Here is a 21899-nt window from a genome sequence, read left to right on the forward strand (position 1 = left end):
CATGTGAAGGGCAGAGCACAGCTTGTGGAACTTGATTCTCCCTTTTCACAGTGAGGGTCCTGACAATAAAACTCAGACCATCAAGGTTGGCAACAAGTGCTCTACCTACTGAGCTATCTCACCAGACTCTCAATCATGATTTTCCATGAAATATTTCAATCATCTTTTAGTTGTGGAGTTGATAAGATTAATTTTCAGTGTTAGAGAGATGTTTGTTTTTATTTCCCATCATTTTGTTGACTTTACTGCATATGATCTTTTCTTAATCTTCATATGCCTACCGGATGTCTACCATCTGTAATATTTACCTATAGTCTATTGTATATGTTTATTATTCCTTCCATTATCATTTATAGAGGTAGTGCAATGATCATGGTCATAAATTCTTCCAGTCTGATTTTATCATGGAATGTTTTTCTTTCTCCTTTAATCATGACAGATAGTTTTGCTGGGTATATTAGTCTAGATTCATAGTTGTAGTCCTTCAGAAATTGAAATACATCATTGCAAGCTCTTCTTGTGTTTAAAATTTTATGGGCCTACCTATATATGTGACTTAATATTTCTCTATATAAACTTTTCATACATTTCCTTCAGTATTAGTATTCTAAACATAAAATGATATGAGGATTGTCTTTTCAAGTCCTGCCTATACATTCTGTATTCCTCTTGTATTGGGAAAGACCTGTTTTTCACTAGAGTTGGAAATTTTTTTGCTATGGTTGCCTTGAAAGTATTTTATATGCTTTCAGTAATGATCTCTATGAACATAATTCATATATTTGATGTTTTAAGACTATCACAAAGAGTTTTCATTTATATATATATATATATATATATATATATATATATAATGGAAAATGAAAAATACTTATCTCAAAAATTGTCAGTGTACTTAATTAGATATGCAAATTCTGCATTGTCTTTAACCCCTGATATGTGACCTTCCAGGTATTCCATTCTTTCAGTAAGGCTTTCCTCCAATTTTTTATTTGATTCATTTAACTTCTAACATATAGCATGTCAGATCGTGTTTTCTGTAGCATGTCTAAGCCAATTTTCACACCCTATATTGACTGCCTTATTTCATTCAGATATTTACTCATATTTGTATACATTCTTTTAAATACACTTAAAATTGCTCTTTTGAAATATTTGTCTGAAAATTGGCCTAGATTTTTTGTTATTTGAGGTTACTATTCCAGTGTTGGAATAATTTTTGGTGATGACAAGTCTCTCTCTCTCTCTCTCTCTCTCTCTCTCTCTCTCTCTCTCTCTGTGTGTGTGTGTGTGTGTGTGTGTGTGTGTGTGTGTGTGTTGCCTGTGTTTTTCTACTGGAATTTTAGTATCAGGAATTTAACTGTTGTGGGGTTCTTTCTTTCTTTCTTGGGTCATCTTTCTTCTTTCAGTGGTATCATTAGCAATGTTCTAAAAACATTAGGTTATCATATGATTGAGGTATCATTTTATTCTTTTGGGCTGGGTATTCAGGTTATCAAGTTATGTCCTCAGAATTCCCTTGAGGATAAATAACTGTCTACAACATTGTACAGTATCTAGGGGTATGCCCCTTATTTGGGATTTCCTTCTGTTGTCCCTAGTATTCCTATTTCAGCTGCCTTGTCTTTGGAAGTTCCTCTGTGTTTCATGGCCACCTTCCTGTCTTCTCTACTTCTGAAGACTCTTCTAGATCTGCCACAGGGACTAGCTCTGGCTCTGGCAATTACTCTTATTCTGGTTCTGGCTCTTACTCCAGAATTGGCTTTGGCTTTGGTTATGGTTCTATACAAGACACTGGTTTGAGCTGTAATTTATATCTATAACTGATTGTATAAGTGTGTTCCTACCATTCAGAATAATTTTATTGCATTGAATGAATGCTTGAGTGGGTACTGGGTGTTTCTTCAGGTTAGTTTGTCTTGGATTAGCTAGATGCTGCATGAAGTTTCGTTCTGAGATATTGTAGATTCACAAGTGGAGTAGCTGTAGTGATCCAAGCTTGACAGAACGACACATGCACACAAGTCTTTCACTTCATAGTGAGAGCCAGCTTAAGGTACAGAGTAATCAACTCTTATCCTCACCTTGCAGGAATGTTGGAACTCTCTGATATTATTACCCAAGAGACCACTACTCCCCATGAAGCCAGACATTGATTCCTCAGATTGGGTCAGAGACAATATTTGTCTCTTACTTTTGGAGCCCAAAGATGCTCATGCAGATGAATCTCCAGCCAGTTTACTACTTTAGCCAATCATCATAGGCAGAGATGAATACACAAAACGGCATACATAAAAATTGTTTTATCAATTCTGGGTGCACTCTTAGATGGTAAGTGGAATTTTTTCCCAAAGAACACTGAGATTGCATAGTATATTTGGGTTGGTTAAATGTTCATGTTTATAACGTATATTTGGGTTGGTTAAATGTTCATGTTTATAACATGATATGTTTGTATCTAATAAATACATTTCATAAAACCATCTCTCATGTGTACATAAAATGTAACGAAGACCTCTCAGAATGTACTCAAGTTCAAATATAAGAAGATAAGTCTTTATTGTCCTTCAATAAATGTGTCACCCAAACAGTATTGATGGTGGAGATAGTAGAGATCATTTATCTCGTTTTAACTGGCTTTGCCATGTGATTCAAGATTAATCCAAATGGCTTTCACATCCCAAGCATTGAAATAAAGATGAAACCAAAATCAAAAATCAAAAATCAGGCTATGTGAAAAGGAAAATAAAATGAAGCAAGTGAGCATGGTGCTAAACAAGATCTGAACTTCAATGTTACATAACCAAACAACAGCTCAGCATAAGGCTCAATGCAGCCCTCACATGGCAGGTGTTTCTAAGGCACCTTCTTCATAATTTTTCACAAACAGCACAAAAATACCCACAAATAAGACCATGAACTCTTTTACTAGACACTCTCCAAATTACATAAGTGAATGAGTAAGTATTCTTTACAAGTAATGCCAGGTCAAAATTCAAAAGTCCTTTTGTCAGTAAGGGTTGGTAAGTAGTTGTCTGTAAGGGTTGTCAGGCAACTGATGCCAAGAGTTAGAGAATCATGGAAAAACTCCCCAAACTTGGGGATTACCTTGCATTTAACTACAGCAGTCTGAAGCAAATTTGCCTCCTGCCTGGTGTGCCGAAGTTGTTACCAGGGGGACTAGGATTCACTAACTAGTTGCATCTTTAGATACATTAAGAAACAGATTAATAAAAGGAAAATGCATTTCTTTGCAGTTTGTCCAAGCCATGGAAAGACAAATCAAGTTTTTCTTTGCCTTTTCTATAGCAGTTTCGAGTCAATAGAAAACATTACACAGTAGCCAAGAGAGATAGATGTGTTGGTTTACACCCTGGAACTATGAGAAATCTCTCTGTATGAGTAAAGTTTCTCTCCTGTGGAGAGCTAGGTCTATAGATACCACTTTTATCCCCATTCCTTCCTCTGATGATTTTGAAATATTTCTTTTCCTGTTGTCAAAAGTAAACTTTGTTCATTGTAAGAGAAATAAGAAAAACTTTATAAATAAGTTTATCAATAATTCCATATTCAGAGATAGCTAGAATTGACATTTGAATATATAGCTTTTTTTAATTTGTAAGTGGGCATGTCAGTTTTAAACATACACTCAATTATTGAGTAAAATTTCAATTCAGAGACTTTTATTTCTTTTAATTTACTGTTATATGCTGTGTTTTTAATTTTAGATATGTCCTTTAGTTGAAGTTTTTTGTTTTTGTTTTTGTTTTTTTTCTCAAGAGGCAAAACTAAATTTTCTAATAAAATTCCTTCAGTCAGGAACAATCTTTCTTTTAGGCTTTCATCCTTTTCTTTACCTTCCTGCACTCCCACCAGCAGCCAGGACCATTTGTTAGACAAGAATGGATGTTTAATAAAGATGTCCTGAGCAGAACTGAGTGGAAGGCTGTGGGATGCACCAGTAAGAGGCAGACTGAGTGCCTAGCCTTCCTCTCTTAGTCTTGCTACATACAGGATATCACAGCTTGAAGTGAGCTGTGGAAGGTTCCTTGGCTGGGTGCACAGCAACACACCTGCTGAGTTACAAGCCTGATGAATCATTTGCCTGGTTATCTTGCTAGTCATGCTGAACTGAAAGCCACTTTCAAAACATAACAGGCCAAGCAGGGACTCTCTTCTGGGCTAGTGTTTTCTCTACAAATAGTCTCCTTATCACTTTTTAAACATCTACAATAATACAAAAACAGTATTCAAAGCCATTCCCCACCACCACTGACTTTTGTAAAGAGAATTGTGTTGCATGTTGCTGAGCAAGTTAGGATTGACTCCTAGCTTTATATGTCCAGTAAAAGCAAGCAAAGCCATCCATCACAGGATAAACTGATAAGCAGGCGTAAAGCCTAGCCAGGTATTTCCTTTGAGTGACAATCCAAACAAAACCTCTTTCTAAACTTGTTCTTTTTTTAAAAAAGTTTAAATTTACATTTATTTGTAAATTTATTTACTTAGCAGGTCAGATGGGTGTTGTGCATGCTCCATGGCACTATATGTGGAGATCAGAGAGCCAGTTCTCTCCTACCATGTGAGATCCAGTGACAGAACTCGGGTCATTGGGCTTGGCAGCGTGCACCTTTACCTGCTTAACTGTCGCACATGCCCATACTTGTTCTTCATATGCCCTGACAAGTCCTCAATAATCTAAATACTAATGGACCTGATCACTTGTGTTTTGTCTTTTAATTTACTTCCTTGAGAAACTTAATGGCCATTTGCTACAGCTCCTGAATTTCCCCTCCCTTCTGTTTCAAACTTCCTTATGGATCTCCTCCCCTTATAGAGATGATCTGTGAAGATGACTGAAAATAATCAACAACATAATCTTAGTAACTAGACCAAAGGCCTAATTTTGGCATCAGGGACCTCTGTTTGCCTTGCATGATGTAAGGTCTTCAACTGGGTCAATTATGGTTCAGAATCAACCCCTACTTAAGATGTTCATTGGACTACTGTTGGCCTAATCTTCCTTACACAGCTTGGTCTGCTATACATTCAGCTAACTCCTCCCATTTGAAGAGATCCATAGGGAAGACTGGGACACAAGAGAGTTGCAGCAAAGGAACACTAGCTTTTGCAAGGAAGTAAATTAAAAGACAAAACAAAAATCACCAGGCAGCTAAATGAGAAGGTGTACATGGAGGCCATAATCTACTTTCCAAGCCCCCCCCACCACCTCTATTGTTTCATTTGGTACTTATTCATTTTGAGGAAACATTTCATATCTCCAAAGAAGATTAACTTTCTCAGGGTCATCCCATAGGTTTCTTTCTTTTCTTCTCACACTCCCTGATTCTTTTGTTCCTCTATTCTAAATAACTTACTAACATTTGACATCACATTAGTGTTTCTACTTAACAGCATTTAGTGTATTCTTTAATAACTCAAAAGGAATTACAATTGTGTTTAAAAAGAAAACACAGCCATAAATTATTACCCTGAATTTTACTTAAAAGTAGGATCTCGTTTCTATTGTCAAACAAACAATTCATAAATTCAAACACCCCAAAGATGAAAAGATACCAAAATGGCAGCTAGTCTATACCCTGGTTTTTTGGGTTTTTTTGCATTCAAAGTGTTGTTAATAGGGACTCTCTTGAGAGTGACTTCAGTGAGAGTAACTTCAATTCTACTAGAAAATTCATGGTAAATGGTAATAGAAAGGAGAAAATGTCCCAAAGAGATGATGACTCCCACTGGGAACAGAAGGCAGAAGCCCTAAGATGAGTGTCCCCTCTCAGAAAAGCCAAGAGAGAAACTCCCTACCTGAGACTGGTGTAAACAGACTATGGATTTCTCTGTGTAAGACTGCAAGCTGGGCATGGTGGTGCATGCCTTTAATCTCAGCACACTCAGGAGACAGAAGCAGGTAGATCTGATCCGTGTGAGTTAGCAGCCTGGTTAGCTGCCTGGTCTACCAAGTGACTTGAAAGACAGCTAGGAAAGCAGAGAAAGAACCTATTTGAAACAAAACAGAACAGAACACAGGAATGCCAAGGAGCATTCTGGACTCAGAAGAACATGTAACAGTTTGGAAAGACAGGAGTTAACTGGGCTAACCCTGTACACAGATGGTTCGCTATGGAACAACCATGAATTACAGGATTTCCTACAGCCCCTCTTCCTTCTACCCATCTTAAGGAATGTAGCAGGTCTACAGGCCCAAATCCCAGACCTTCCTTCAGGTTGTTGGTGTGAACAGTGGGAAGAGCTGAACATCGGTGTGAGCTGGTAAAGACAGTAGCTGGAGAGAAAGCTGATGAGAAGACAGGAGGAGTCAGGCATTAATGAGCTTGCATTCAGTAAGAAGCTGTGCAACCAAAATCTATTTTGGGAAAGAACAGCTACTATTCTTGTGGGAATTTCCTATAAGGACAGAAACAGAGCAATAATTGGGTTGTTGGGTTGTTTGTTTTGTTTTGTTTTGTTTTCTTCTGTAGTGGGGGTGTTCTCTCACAGTGGCATCTTCTAAAACATAGGAATCGTTATGATTCCTACGGAGGGCCAGGCCTACTTTAAGGGCTGGACACTGTCATAGTACTTCAACTTGCCACTGTTACTTGAAGGCAGAGAATAGATAAACAGGGGTGACTATATTTCCAAAAACCTTCTTTTTTTTGAAACAAAACAATTGTTTAAACACTTTGGTCTGTAGTCCCATTATTTTCCCACCCATTCTTTTATGCATGAATCTTTGAGTCACTTTTTCCTCTGACCCTTTCTGCTAATCTATGTCATGTCATGAAGACAAGGCCAGGTATCCCAGTGGTCACATGAGGATAAAGTGGCAGTGCAGGGGACAGAGGAAGCAGTGGAGGTTACATCAAGGGAACCTGCCTGTCAGAATAGAACAAACTGTTACTTCTCCCTCTATATTTTTGTTGTTTCTTTTGTTTGTAGCCCATGCTGAGCTTGAACTCATAGCAATCCTTCCCCAAAGCCTCCTGAGTTCTGAGATTATAGTTGTGTATCACCACACCCAGCTCTGTTTATTGCTTTTGATTGTGGTGTCCAAGAATGATCACAAAGGGCAAGTTTTACAATGAAAACTGTAGCTCAAGAAACAAAAAGGTAGAGAGAAGCTGAGACACGGTGACTCCTCAGCCAATTGACACTGGGAACTTTGAGGAGCTGAAAAAGAAGTGACAGATAAGAAAAGTAGCATTTGGGAGCAGGGTGGCCTGGATTGGACTAGAAGGGGGCTTGTGTTGTGTTGTGGTTTTATTTAACAATTATCATTGACTTCATCAGTTTCTATAAAACTTCTACACAATAGTTAGAAAGCAAAGGGGAACAGTAAACAGCATTTGGAGGTTGGAGAGATGACTCAGTGGTTAAGAACACGGGTTCCTCTTCCAGAGACAGGGTTTCAAGTCCAAACCCCCACATAGTGGCTCACAATCATCTCTAACTCCAGTTTTAGAAGTTAAAACTACCTCTTCCATCCTGCAATGGGCACCAGGCACACACATGGTACACAGACATACATGTAGGCAAAACACTCGTATGAATAAAATAAAAATTAATTAAAAAAACGAAAGAAGTAGGATTAGACTATCTTTCAGAGGGACAAGTCACAAGGAGTAAGAAAATCTCCAGGGAGAGGGGGAGACCATGTTTGGCTAAGGAGCAGCTGGCTCCCAAAGAGCAGGAGGTCCCTTGGCTTCTTGATACGTAGGAAGAATTTGGAGGCTACGGCATTGACCATTTTTGCACCAACACACATTTCTTGAGTCATGGAACGCATTAGAGACAGGAAGGAAAAGCTCAGCTTTGCCTGAGGATAGATTTATAATTTCAGGGTGAGGCAGGCCTGCACTTTGAGCTGTCTCTTATAGATGATACTTCTCACCCATTTCATCCCATTTTCACAGGAATTCAGACATACCTGGAGGCGAGCAACTTCAATTTTCTATCAGACAGTAGGATCAACTGAATAGATGTTTGTCATGTTTTGCAAAGGATCCAGATTATTTAGAAGCATCCCATTGGCTGGTTAATTCACTTTTTACCTTAATAGTTGCAATTCTCAGAAACAAATTGAGGTAGTCAAAAATCAGTATACAGTTTTCCAGGAGACTTTCCAAGAAATGGCTGTTTCCTTCTTGACTAATTAGCCACTGTGTAGTGAGTAATATGAAATGCCCCTTGTCATGCTGGTTTCCACAAGGCAAACTGGTTATATTTCTTGGGGGTTTCCCACCTTCCTCTCTGGTGATATTAACTAACAGTGTGTTCTCTGCCAAACGCATCAATTCTCAAAGAAAGCCCTCTCCACATTCAACGCCCATTATTTTTTCTATAAGTTACAGCTTTTATTTACAGAATAATTAAATTTCAACCTACAAGAAAAAAATGTAATCCACACTGTTTTGTACTTGAAGCACCGAAAACACAGATGATACTGTGATTTGACCAATGTCACACAGCTATGGCTAGTTAGTTGGAGGTGAGAGCGTACCCTCCTCCCACCTCCCCACAGCACTCTCTATCACCTTGTTCCATCTCATCTTTCATATAAAAATCTGCCATATCATTTTACTTCCTATAAAAACTTACAGCCTACTGGATTGCACGATCAAATTCTTGAATTGAATAAGTGCATGGTAGACGAAACATGACTTCTAGATCTCTCCCTAAAATAAGAACAGTTCTCATCTGTCTCCTTTGGGACCTATTGATCCTCATGGGCTTATCTGTATGATCTTGAATAAATTTCTTCCGTTCCTGTGAGCATCAATTTCTTCACCTAAACCTCAACATCCTACTTTGGTACTCACCTATACCATTATCGCTGGGAGGATCAGGAGATTCACCATTTGCTCTTAGCCAAAGATGGAAAAGAAATGATCAGTGAAGAAAAAGCTGGGGAGCTATGTCACTCATTCTCAAAGACACCTAAATGTTCAAAGTCATTATGATGACACTGCCAACAAAGCTAAATATCCTTTAAATAGCACTCTGCATTAGCACCAAAATTCCCCCAAAGGAGCGAGAACTGGCCATATTGAGTTTAACCTGACAATCTGGCATTGAGAAATACAGCTGATAAATCACCATCAGAAATTAGCCAGGTGCAAAGGAAAGAAGGGCTGAGTGGGAGGAGAGATGAGGCTTATATAATGCCAGCAAGAAAAAAAAAAAAACGTTGCTAATGAAGGCCTGGCCAAATGGTAGAGCAGGAGAAAGGGCTGGGGTTATCCACACACATTTGTGGCTGAAGTGGAAGGACTGTGTGGCCAGGAGGGACTCCCTCACCGGGGACCTCCAGGCCTCACAGAGCAGACCATAACAAGTCTTTTCTGAGCCATGACACAGATTTGTCCTTTTGTCTCAGAACAAAACAGATGATACTGCTATCATGAGCCATCAAAGGTCAACAACTGAGACAACTGAGAGGAGAACCAGTTTCTGTGTGTGTGTGTGTGTGTGTGTGTGTGTGTGTGTTTTTTAACAAGTACATTTATATAGCTATGTATATAGGTATGCCCTTCTTGTTGGCCAGGGTGGTTACCAGAAAAACCCTTGTTATTTTAATTGGGACCTTCTGAATATGTGCATGATACTTGCAACTCAAAGTGGTGATGTCAGTACTGGGAGTGGTTCAGAGTTCCCAGGCAGCCAGAGGACTATTTCGGGCTCCCAATCCTCCTGCCAAATAGGGTATAGGCCAAAATATTTCTTTTGCATTTATTTCGGGGTTTTAATCTCATGTGCAACTAAACCCCATTAAATGAGTTCCACTTTCCCAGGCCTATCCCTTGCTTTCCAGGAAGTTCAACATACATATGTCTACCCTGCTACTTCCTGCCTGGGAAGGGTGTTGACTATCCTGAACCAAATGGAACCCTCTTTCCAAGATTCTTGCTCTAACTCAAGAGCTGAGTATGTGACTCCGGGTCTCACTTCAGCCCCAGAGGCTGGCGAGACAGGCAGGGGAATTGGGGCAAGAGGCAGTAGCCTTTTTGCTCCCCTGCCAAGCACAGGAGTGGGCTTCCCATGGCTGCTCCTCAGCCTCATTTCCAATCACTCACCATGGAAGGTAATGGGAAAGTGCCTGAATTACAAAGATGCCCATTTATTACCCAGGCTGCTCCTCCACAAAGCATCTCTTTTCCCCTTTGGCAAGAACAGATCACTATTGACACTTTTAGAAGGCCCTGGGCCCCTCTCAATTATTGGCCTAATCGCTGCCTCCACTGAAAGCAGGGTTCTTTCCTAACTAGATTTTTTAGAAAGTTAAGAGGCTAGTCTTTGCTTTATTCATTGGAGTGACTTCATGGGCTAATGTATTCTCCCGTCAGTATTTTACATCAATTCAGCAACATCTGCAGGATATGAAAAAAACAGAAACCAGATGTTTCCAAAAGGTAGTTTCACTCATCCTCCTTACCATAATTATTGCAGTATTGCATCCACATTTTATTGTATCTCTCCTATATTTATATGCTGTTAACTTTTCCTGTAGAAATTAAAACTGGTGCATCTGAGTTCCTTCTAAACAGATTTGTGGTCTTAAAAAAATAATTGACAAATATCCTCCATTAAATCCAGATTTCCTTTATCAAATCTTGGAGAGGAAAATAGATTAAGAAGATGTGGATATTTATCTCAACCTTCAACATTTACACTCATTTAGTTAATTAGCACTTAATTACACTGTCAAAGGGGAAAATGTTACCATGGACAGGACACAGTGGGCCCCACCCCTCAGGCCCATGCTTCTACTAAAAGGCAGACCTTTGCTTAGAGCCAGCTTGCTCCTACATGAAACATTTGTAATGATTACTTGACAGGGGGTACAGATACCAGATTGCGCAAGAGAGAGCCATCATTCACTAGAGCCTGGATAGCACTCCCAAGCTGGAGCAACAGTGCCCCCCAAAGCAAGTTGCCAGAAGCATCCAGAGAGCAAACTCTGAGCTGCTCAAATGTCTAATTCTTTTTGCTTTACAAGCCAAGGAGCTATTTTAAGAACTGCTGGCCAAAAGGCAGCCTCTATCACAACCAGATGAGCATTCCAACCAAGCTGGGGAGCCACGGCTGAAAACGGAGACTGTTTCCACCTATTTTAACTCAGACGCCACGAATTCTCTGAGGAGGGCACAGAGGCTGGAGTGGAGAGAGCAACAGAGACATAGAGAAGTGGACAACTTTAGAAGTTTGTCAAACTTGAGACAACAAAATATAATTAGCTTAACAAATAAATCTTATTAACTGAAATGCAATGAAAAATCTGCTTGTCATCAGGGTTTCTCCATCTTTTAACAAATGGCAATGGTTTTTGGTCTCACAGGTTCTTTGCCAAGTAGAAGACCTCATTAAAGCTGTTGGAAAATAATAGAATTCTAATTAGCTAATTATGATATGAAAAATTATCAACCCAATTCACAAAAACAATATGCAATTAACCTTTTTTTCTTAAGTCAAACTATTTTCCAAAACAGGAAATGAAGGATAACACTCTTAATTTCATCATGAGGGCGAAACTCCTAGACACCCTGATGCAGTGGTGTAATGAGCATGTAATGAAACCAACAGTTCCCACTCCCCAGCAACTCCCTTTGTGTATTGACTGCACAGCCTTTTGGCTCCAAGAATGGAAACTGCATTAAACTGGAGGCTCATTCAGATTTTCCCTCTCAAGTTCTAAGTCCTGTTTTCTATTTTCCTTTCTATCTTGGAATAGGATCCCCTATAAAAGATGAAATATTGCTTTCTTAAAAGACAATGAACTTATGATGTAATGTCAACATGCTTGAGTTCTTACACTGCTATTGGGATTATTAAAAAGGGAAAATAATGTAGTATTGGAATTAAGGAATGTAAGCCAGGAAGTCGGAAATCTAAAATTTTGAAATCAAACTACATAATCAATAACACAATAGTAAAATCTATGGCAGGACAATATATTGATTACTTGGGATGTAGAAATGTGTTACAAATATATTTAAAAATCTTTCTCACTCCCTAAAAAGTCTTCACAACAAAAATCATACCCATATATGCCTATTAGAATTAGAAACAATGATAATAGAAAGTGTTTGTAGAGAAGGGAAGAAATCAGAACCCTTTTTGCATTTTTAAAGAAGAATATAAGATACTATCACTTTAAAAAACTGTTTTCTGACATCTGTTAAATAAGCAAATATGTTCTAACTGAGTACACACATCTATCAAAGGCATGTACCAGGATGTTTATAACAGCTTTAGTCATAATATCTTGAGAGCTGACACAACACAAAATCTATCAAGAGTAAGACAAATTGTGAAATAGCCACACTTCTTCTTAACCCAAAAGAATGCATGCAGTGCTTGCTTATATTTTGTTCAAAAGTAAACAAAATTAATCAAAGGGACAAAGGGTATCATGATAGTTGGGGAAATTTTAGCTAGTGTACCCAGAAAGCTTCTCAGGGGGTGATATTTGAACTGAGGTGTGCTAATGACAATTGGGTAGAATCTGGGACAGAAGTTCTGTGTGGAGAATGAAAGGCAAGTGCCAAGGATTAATCACTCCTGGAAGAAGATAAGAAAGATGTCTAGCGTATGCTGGCATTATATTGAATCCAGGTGGTAGATTGTGTGTGGGGGGGGGGAATGTTTACATATACATATATATAATGATAAATATCTATGAGAATACAATATGCCAAGTACTTAAGTTGTAGGTATGCTATACAAACAATATATGTAAAAATCTCCCACCCCCTAAAATACCTCCACATGTATGCCTATCAGAATGGCTGAAATTAAAAGAATTATATTAGCAACTGTTTGTAAAGAAAGGAAGAAATTAGAAGCCTTTTGCATTTTAGATGGGAAATGTATCTGCTCATGTAACTTAACAAGTAATATTTGTGTGCTTTATGTATACCCCCAAAAAAGAGTAAAAGCAAAGACCAATATCCATTCATATTCCAGGCCACGTCTTCTACCTCAAAACTCAGCTTTCATTTATTTTGCCCCATCCCCTTTATAGACTCCAGTTTAGCCTTTGTATCTTTACCTTGTAATGTACTCAGCACATGGTGACCATACAGAACTTCTCTCCTAGATTCCCTGAAATTGTTGTAAGTATATCTGAATACAAATGCTACCTCCTGAAAGGATTTCTGACCATCCTTGCCAATATTCTGGTACTACTATCTCTCTGTAGTCTGTTGTCCTACTTAAAATTATTCTCAATTTTGACCCTACCTTATCTTATCATGTTCTACATATCCTGATTGCTTATTTGTTGACTTTGAGTGTCTACTAAAATGTATGCTCCTTGAGAGAGTGGACAAATGCTGTCCTATATGTTACTGTACCTCTAGTGTCTAGGATAGAGTCCAGTATTTAGTAGAGAGTCAAAACATACTTAATGATTGAGGAGAATAGACAGATTGTTTCCCTCAACAACTAACAGAAGGGGACAGGGTTGGTTAATCAAAACTAAGAATATATGAAAAACCCCTATGGAAAGCCACTACTTTGTAAGATAATTGAGAATACAATTAAAACTATAGACAGAGCTCAAACACAGATACCCTGCAAGGGTAGAAAACGATTCCCCTAGAAGATATGAATTATTAAATGAAAATCTCTCAGTACCAGGCATGGGATACTTGCCTATAAGTTACTGATCAGAGAGACCCTCAAGAAGTCCATCAAAATGACATGTCTTTTGCCGCTACTCTTGGCATCAGAATCAGATGGTAAAATCTTATTCTGAAAATACAACCTATTTCAGTTGCAGGACATAGAGAAATAAAGTTGGCAATTACTGAAAACTTTCTCCCTGCTGACTAGCTTTCATAGTGATGAAAAGTGATACCCAGGGCCCTCTTCAGAGAGAAAATACACCAATGGTATTCCTGAAGCTAGCCCTGCACATCATGATAGCAATGAGCAGGCAAATGTTCCTATGAGTACAGTAGTAGCACAAGGGTTATGAGTACAACTAATCACTTTCTGATTGAATTTGAGCCTATTCCACAGGTAAGAATTTAGGTCTGGTTCTGAAAGCCTGGTCAAAAGCTCTGAGAGTCATAAACTCTAGAGAGTAACTTACTACTGCTGTTGTTCTAAAAGAAAAAAAGACAAAGGCTAATAAATATGGTAAAATGAACAAGGTAAAATGACTGGGGATTCTGGGTAGATGAACATGTTTGATAGTTACCTACCTAAATCTGGTTGAAAGGTTGGACAGACAAATGAAAGTATAATTAGCAATCCAAAACAGCGAGGAACCAGAGGAGTAACCTCAGAAGAGGAAGCCTCCAAGTTAGGTCAGCATAGTTAAGGGACTTTGCAGAAGAACTGACAACGCTCTGTAGAAGGAAGAGAAATCAGTAGAGACAGCCATAGATCCTAAATAATGAAGTTGGGTCAACAATGAACTGAGATAGGAAAACCCTATGATTTGGGCTACCTGGTTCCCAAACTGACTTTGTTCTTATTTTAGTTACTGTTCTGTTTTTAAAGAAGGTTTTGGATGGGGCTTAATAATGACCAGCAAACAATCCTTCTCCAGACATCAGCAGCTTATATAATGGATTAAATGTATACTTACCTTCTTGAGCCTATGGTCTGAATCAACTATAAGAAATTTTAATAGTGTCACTGGCAAGATGGAAATTTAAAGAATATATTCCTTATAGGGAAATGGAACTGTTGCATATGAAATAGACCAAAATCTGTGAAAATATCAAAACAAAACAAAAACTAATTTCGATCTATGAATCTTTCTAAATAAATGTTCTTTTTCCCCTCAGAGTAGAAAGGAATTCTTTGACCAGATTGAGCACTTTTTTCCAAGGGAGAAGTATGCATGTGTGTACACATGTGTACACAGTGTGTGTGTGTGTGTGTGTGTGTGTGTGTGTGTGTGTGTGTGTGTGTGTGTGTGTGTGTACTAGATAAGCTCAGACTACCAGGAGAACTGTGCAAGCAAAGGCGAAGATAAAGTCTGCTGATGCCAATTGTTCTTCATTTGAATACAGCTTGGAGTTGGAGCTGGAAAAAAAGCAGCAGGGCTTGATTCAGTTGTTATGTTTTCAGAAATGATTCATTTCCTTTCACTGCACAGCTGGAAGCTCAGAGATGAATACTTTGGAATAGGGGGTTCAGTTGGAAGCAATTTGCCTCTGAGCTCATAGACGGCTTATCAGCCATCCAGACCTGAGGTTAGGATAGAAGATTGGCAGTGACACCCTTAGGTTATAAAACCAACCACTGAGATTCCAGCAGATTTCTCCAGTGGACTCTCCTTCTGTCCACAGGGCTGGAAAAGTGGGGACTTGGCTCTACAGGACCCACCTTATGAGTCCCTCACTTGTGTTTCCTTTTGGGCAGGGAGTTGGCTACAATTTTTCAGAAAAACATCAAGGGCTAAGGATATTACTGTTTGAAAAATCTTTGTGTTCCCATGAATCTCGGGAAAGTTCCAGCTACCACACATTGCAGATGAATCCCCACAGTCGGGACACTTAGTGCATTTACTTAGAGTCAAGTATAAAGAGGAGAGGTGAAGAAAAGATGATAGAGAATAAGAAAATACCTTCCATGATGTGAAGTGGTAGGAAAAACACCACACAAAATATTAAAATTCTGCTTTCACTGTTTGTGCCAGACTGTGTCTATATCTTGCCAATGAATACTTGCTATGTCTCACTTTTATTTAAAATGATTCTCTGAAACATATAGTATATGACATCAGTTCTCCACTCTGAATCAACAGCTCCATGATGAGGATAAACTGTTCTATCTGGAAGTTGCCATTTAAAAGTTCATGCCATGCACAGTTAATCTCACTATTCAGCTCCACCCACAACTACCTTTACAAATCTTTCTCTTTGCATGGAAAAAATCAGCCACCCTGAGTTTTTCGCTATTCCCTGAAAACCAAGTGAACCCCTTCCTCTGAGCATTTGACCCTATGTCTCTCAAACAATACTATCACCTTCTTTGCCATTGTCATTTCTCTAAATACTTCTTGACCCAAGCACACATCATTCCTGGCCTCTTTCTTTTATATTCACTGAGAGTGTCCTTGATGAATCAATGGTTGTGCACTTTCCGGTGTTCCCACCACAGTTGATACATGCCATCCATAGTTATTGTTAAGCATGTTAATGGAAACACTAAACGCAAAGAAACTTCAGCTCGGGCAAAACTGGGACATAGGCCATCTTCATTAGGTCCTTCTGGCATCCAGCTTTCAAATCAATCCCTGTAAGTTCTGCTTCTAAACTATAGGCCTAATCTAACTTTTCTTGTTCCTCACCTTGTCACTGCTTCCACCCCTCCATCACTGCTCATCTCACATCAAAATGTGTCCTGGTTTTCCTGTTTGTCCCTAACTTTTCCCTTCTGCACACCATAACGAAATGGTAAACTGGGTCATCTCAAATTCTGTCTGAAAACTCTCCAGTGTTTTCCCACTGTTCTTAAAAGGAAGCCTGAGTCCTGGATAGCTTCAAGGTCCTATGTGTGTAACATTTGCCCTTCTCTGTATCATCTTCCCTAAGTTGCTCTTTCTCATTGCATTGTTATCACATAGGTCCCTAAATTGCTCTACAAAGGTCTGCATTCTGACCCACCTTAAAGCCCTTTGCCTGACAGTTATTCAGTTGGGAATTCTCCTTATTCATTTTAAACAAAGGTCTATCTTGTCATCTCTCACATTTCAGCTCAAAATTCCCCATTACATAGAAAAAATTCTGATCACCTCATTTAAGGCCATCTTATTCACATCATTATGACCAGTTGCAGCATCCTGTATGGCCAGGTTCCATTAAATACGTTTTGCCTTCCTGATTAGCTTCTTTGTAGATGTTCTGATTTATTTTTAACTGGATATTCAAAGTGGGTCCTCCACAGAATAATAGAATTTTCGTTGTATATCAGCTGCCTCTCTGGTTCCTTGCCCTGTGATCCCTGGATTTCCATCCATATTTCATTCCAGGGTCTTCTCTCTCGAGGTCACCATCTGGAAATTTTCTTGAGGTTGTAACTTCAGTAGAAGAGGGCTCATCTGACCTTGTCTCTCAGCATCATTGTCCTTTGATGCTATATCCAGTGTGTCAAAATAGCAATTTTTTGTACTTTTTAATATCTAACTGTTGTGAGAATAGAGAATGTCCAGTCAATTTTACTTGATTTGGTCTGGAAGAAGAAGTCCCTTGGTGTATATGAACATAACATAATCCAATTCCTCAAGCTCACTGTCTAAGGAATAATTATAATGGGTAATAAAATGGTAAGTAGATGGGGTGGGAAAGAGAGAAAGAAAAATGTATCATTAAATCCCACACCTTAGCTATCCTGGGTTGGTTATTAGGAAGTAGAAAAGGAAATTGTGGTCGTGTTAATTATTGCCTTATTTAGAGTACATGGCATATGTTGTGCTAAATAGAACTTTTTCCATTTGGGTGAGAATGAAGTAGAGTTCAGTAAGGTGAAAGCAAACCTAACCCCTCTCAAGCCTCTTCTCTCCTTAAGTGATGTGTCCCTCCCCACCATGGAGGCCATCTGTGAACACAATAGATGTGAGCACTTCACGGGGTGTGCTCATTATACCACAAACATAGAACAGGGACTGGGCAACCACAGGGCAACACGGAAAATTGTTTTATAAGCCGACTTTTACAAATTGATTTCAAAACTGGGGAGCAATTACCATTAAGAAAATAATTTGCTGCTCTGAAGAGGGTAGGGCAAGGCAGTGGTTCAAAGATAACCTAAGCCATCATTAGAGAAATCCAGTTATTTAGTCAATTTTACTTATTTACAGGACTAAAGATTAATGAGTACAGATACTCTCTCAGACAGTAATTAGGTTTCAAAAACATACTATAACACAATCAATCATGGCTCTTGAACATAATGGCATTAGGGCAGAGCCCTCTTTCAGCTCCAGTTATTAGCGAGTGATTGGTGAACAGCGAGCTTATGCTCAGAGCCCACCCCAGGGCCCTGCAATAAAATGAAAGAAAAGCTTTGGAAAATAGAACGCATCTTTTATCCTTTGTTCTTTGCCTGCATATTCTGAGCTACTATACTCAGGAATCTGGAACACAACTTCAAGATTGGTAGCATTTCAATATAGTTGGCAATTTACTCTTGATTTGTCTTTACTTGATAGCCTACCTCTATATAGTTATTTGAATCTAGTTTGGGGGGTAATACTATGCTTTTATTTCTAATTTTTAAAATTTACTTTCTCTAGACCTTACCAATAAAAATAAGCTTGAGTTTTTATAGATATATTTAGGGCAGCATAGCACCTAAGTAAAAGACAGATGAATGAAAATAATCAAGGCTAAGGCATTTCTCATATCTGCCCTTATTTAGAAAAGGACAGCTCCTCTGGTCACTAACCAGGGATGCTGACTGATGGTCTAAGTCCCAGACTCATGAATAGTAACTAGAAAAAAGGAAAGACCAGGACACTTTTGGAATTTTCACAGAAAAGTTGCAAAAATAATGGAGTCCAATGTTTCTACCCTCTGCATGATTCCTCTAATGCCAATGCCTCACAAGACTTTGACATCTCTGCAGCTATGATAAATAAGGTGCTAAGGCCATTTCCTCCCCTTCTCCATGTCTGAAGCAAGCTGTGATGCTGGCTTCCTACTCTAAAGGGAAGGCAAGAATGAAGCTCAAGAAAGTGTCTCTACTATTATCTGGACTTCTATAAAGACTATTTTCCTGTTATGGTCCATTTTAATTTAGTCATCTCTCCCCAATTTTTAATAACCATTGCTCCCATACTGCTTTTCTCCATGACCTCAGTTTTATATCAATGTATCCAGCAAGCACATCAGCTCACGCTGTGCTGCAGGCACACACTAGATCCCCTCAAAAGACACATATGCTTTTCCTCATGAAATCACAGTGCCGTTGTTGAATTTGTAATTTTACTCTTCATATTTTTCCCTTGATTTATTCAATGGTTAGCGTATTTCTCTATGGTTATTTGTCTAGAGCTCATGTACTATTTTTAGAGAGTATCAGACTTTCTCCTGCATTTCATCTTTTCTTACAGATTATGCCATCTATGGAATTAATATAAGACTGTGTAATGTGGGCTTTGAGCCACAAGATTTAAAAAACAATTTAAAATAAAAAATATTAGTATCATGTAATCTAACTATTGTTTGATTTCTGAAACAACAAACAAGTGGTTTTACTTGGCTTTCTTTAAACTAACCTTGTTTCTGTTTAGATCTACAAATCCTCCAGCAATGTGAAAGTATTTGGTGAAAATAAAGTAACAGAGAATTGATACCTATTTTCCTACATAGCTTTTTCCAACTAATTCTTCCCTAAGGGGAAAAGATGTCTTTAAACTTTGAAATTCAGTCATGAGGTAGACAACTTCAGTAGAAAACTGAGACTTGCATTTGATGTTTGGTTTCTGTGAGACTCAATCAGCTGCCATTCTGAATAAGCTGGAGCAAGTTTCTTATGTCCTTTGCCAGGCTTCCTACGGAGACCAGTGCAAGGTCTGTGGAACTGCCAGGATTCCAGCTCTAAAAAAAAAAGAGTTCTGTCAACAGGCATTGATTGCAAGTGCCAGTAAAGGCAACCCTTGATGTGTCTCCCTACACGAATATGGCCAGCACTCTCATGCACTATAAGTCAGGCTTTCCTCATTCGTTCAACATTAAGAAGGGCAGAAAGTTGCAGGAGACCAGGAAAGAGTGCTGTCCCTACAGAATGCCCAATAAGCCCTTGGCATCAAACTATACTTGTTCAGAAAAAAAATAGTATATGGATCCTTCATTCTTATTGCTGTCCTCTTTTCAAAAACTTTCACTTCCTTCCTTCCCAACCTCATTCATCTTTCAATGCCCCATACTATCCTTTCTCCTTTTACTTGAAATGTACAATTTTATCACATACTATGTTGCATTTGAAACTTCAGGTTGGTGTCTGTTCACTCTGATCCAGTTTCTAAGTGGTCTTAAGTTTGAAAAAAAAACTGTCTTCCGTATTTTATCAGTCCTTTCAACTGGAATGAAAACATCATGAGGACACTTAAGACTTGTTTACTGAAGTATGAGTTTCATTTAACAGATAATGGGGATTATAAGAGGTCAAAAGATAATAATATTTGATACCTGGGAGGGAAAATTGGAAGTCTCCTCACAATGCTTGGTACAGTGCCTATATTAAGTTATCATGATGACTGTCTAGTCTCAAGAGTCTGAACATACATGCTAGCCAGGAATTAACCATGTTAAGCTAACTTCCAAAAACAGTTGACTAAAATGTTAAATAATAAATAGAGAAAGCCATGTAGGACAGCTTTTACTATATCATTGTCTGAGTAATTCTTGAACACAAGTTTCATGATTTTATGTAATATTCTGAGGGAAAATAACTGAATGACACTCAATTGTTTTGATCTGGTGGCACCACTACTACTATTAATCACGAAATAGCATACTGGATAAGAACAGTATAGTTCTGTTTCCTCTTATATTCGTGTTACAAATGTGAAATTAATTTTCCTTAAGCACATTTTGTTTTACAAAACTAAACACAAATGTTTTTCTTATTATAAAATTTGTATCTTGTGTCCTAAATTTTTTAACTTTGCTGGAAGCAAGTTTAGTTTAGCATATCTTGCTCCAGGCACACTCATTTTATTGGCTTTCACATTTCTAGAAGAATCAAGCATGATCACATTGTGTGTATTATCCTTTTCTTCATGTATTCAGATATAAATGTTTCCAATTGTACAAAGTAACTAGAAATCAAATGAGACTACAAAGATAGAATTGTTCCTCGGTATTCACACAAGATCAGTCCCAGTACCTCATCTGGATGCCCAAATCCATGAATGTTCAAGTTTCTTACATAAAATTCTGTAGTATTAGAATATAACTTATGTGATTCTCCCATGCACATTACTTATTTGTTCATTTATTTGTTTATTGAGGCAGGGTCTCATGTGTGAAATTTCTTTGCATGTTTGTAACTCCACCTAAGGGGATCCCCCATACGGCAAACACAGCCTAAGCTACTTATCAAGACTTTTGTAGTCTTAACTAGCCTGAAACTTGGTATGTACAATCCTCAAACTCATATAGGTCCACCTATTGCCATCTCCCATGTGCCATCAGACTTGGTACTCCCACGAACTCTCAAATCATCTATAAAGGGGCTCATAGACACCCCTGTTCTGATAAATCTTTTTGCCAAAAGCCGCCTGAGCCCCACCGCCACGAGCGAGCTTTACACCAGCCAACCGCCCGAGTTAGGCCCAAATGAATACACAGAGAGACTTGTATTAGTTACAAAGCTGCTTGGCCAATGACTAGGACTCTCATCTGTTAGCTCAGTCTCAATTATCATACATCTATATATTTTATGGGACTTATCTTATCAGACACCTTATTGGCGTCCCTCCTTGCTGGTGAATCACATCGTGCCGCTGGAGCAGGAGCCGAGGGGAAAGAGAGAGCAACACTTCCTTTTTCCTCTTCTTAAATATGAGTCTCCTTGCAATGTCACTTCCTGTCTGGAACACCACTTCTCTACTACATTTCCCAGAATCCTCTTTGACTCTTAGTCCAGCCTAACCTGCTGTCTCATTGGCCAAGCAAGTACTTTATTTATAAACATACACAGAAGTATTTCCCCCATCACACCCCTAATAAACCATTGAATACTGATGGGTTCTGGAGAAAGGACAGTCATTATCTTCATTTGTGCACCCAATAATAAGTCTATTAGGTTCCAATGGATAGTTACAAACCTAGAGTCACACAGGCAGTCTTGGTTAAAATGAAGGCATCACAAAACAAAGAGACATAAGTAGGGAAAGGAATTTTTAGGGAGGAAATGAG

The 21899-nt window shown here is 38.5% G+C and overlaps 1 long non-coding RNA gene and 1 other non-coding gene across 4 annotated transcripts in view; both read right to left on the reverse strand.

The window, feature by feature from the left end:
- Positions 1–21502, reverse strand: part of LOC103160225 — a 42754-nt gene extending 21252 nt beyond the window's left edge. The window contains exons 1-2 of one of the 3 annotated variants that reach the window (XR_003479664.2): positions 21444–21502; positions 16769–19574 (exon numbers count right to left, since the gene is read on the reverse strand). This is a non-coding gene — a transcript (uncharacterized LOC103160225). Of the gene's footprint in view, positions 1–16768; positions 21357–21443 lie in introns of those variants that run through there. The other 2 variants (XR_003479666.2, XR_004772342.1) reach the window with 2 other exon arrangements.
- Positions 6190–14216, reverse strand: LOC118239644. The gene is made up of 3 exons (XR_004772343.1): positions 11273–14216; positions 7943–11166; positions 6190–6310 (listed from the first exon to the last, which is right to left on the reverse strand). It is a non-coding gene; the product is annotated as an uncharacterized LOC118239644 (long non-coding RNA).
- Positions 21503–21899: the final 397 nt, after the last annotated feature.

Source organism: Cricetulus griseus (assembly GCF_003668045.3).
Source record: "Cricetulus griseus strain 17A/GY chromosome 1 unlocalized genomic scaffold, alternate assembly CriGri-PICRH-1.0 chr1_1, whole genome shotgun sequence".
In the NCBI taxonomy this organism is placed as follows: domain Eukaryota; kingdom Metazoa; phylum Chordata; class Mammalia; order Rodentia; family Cricetidae; genus Cricetulus; species Cricetulus griseus.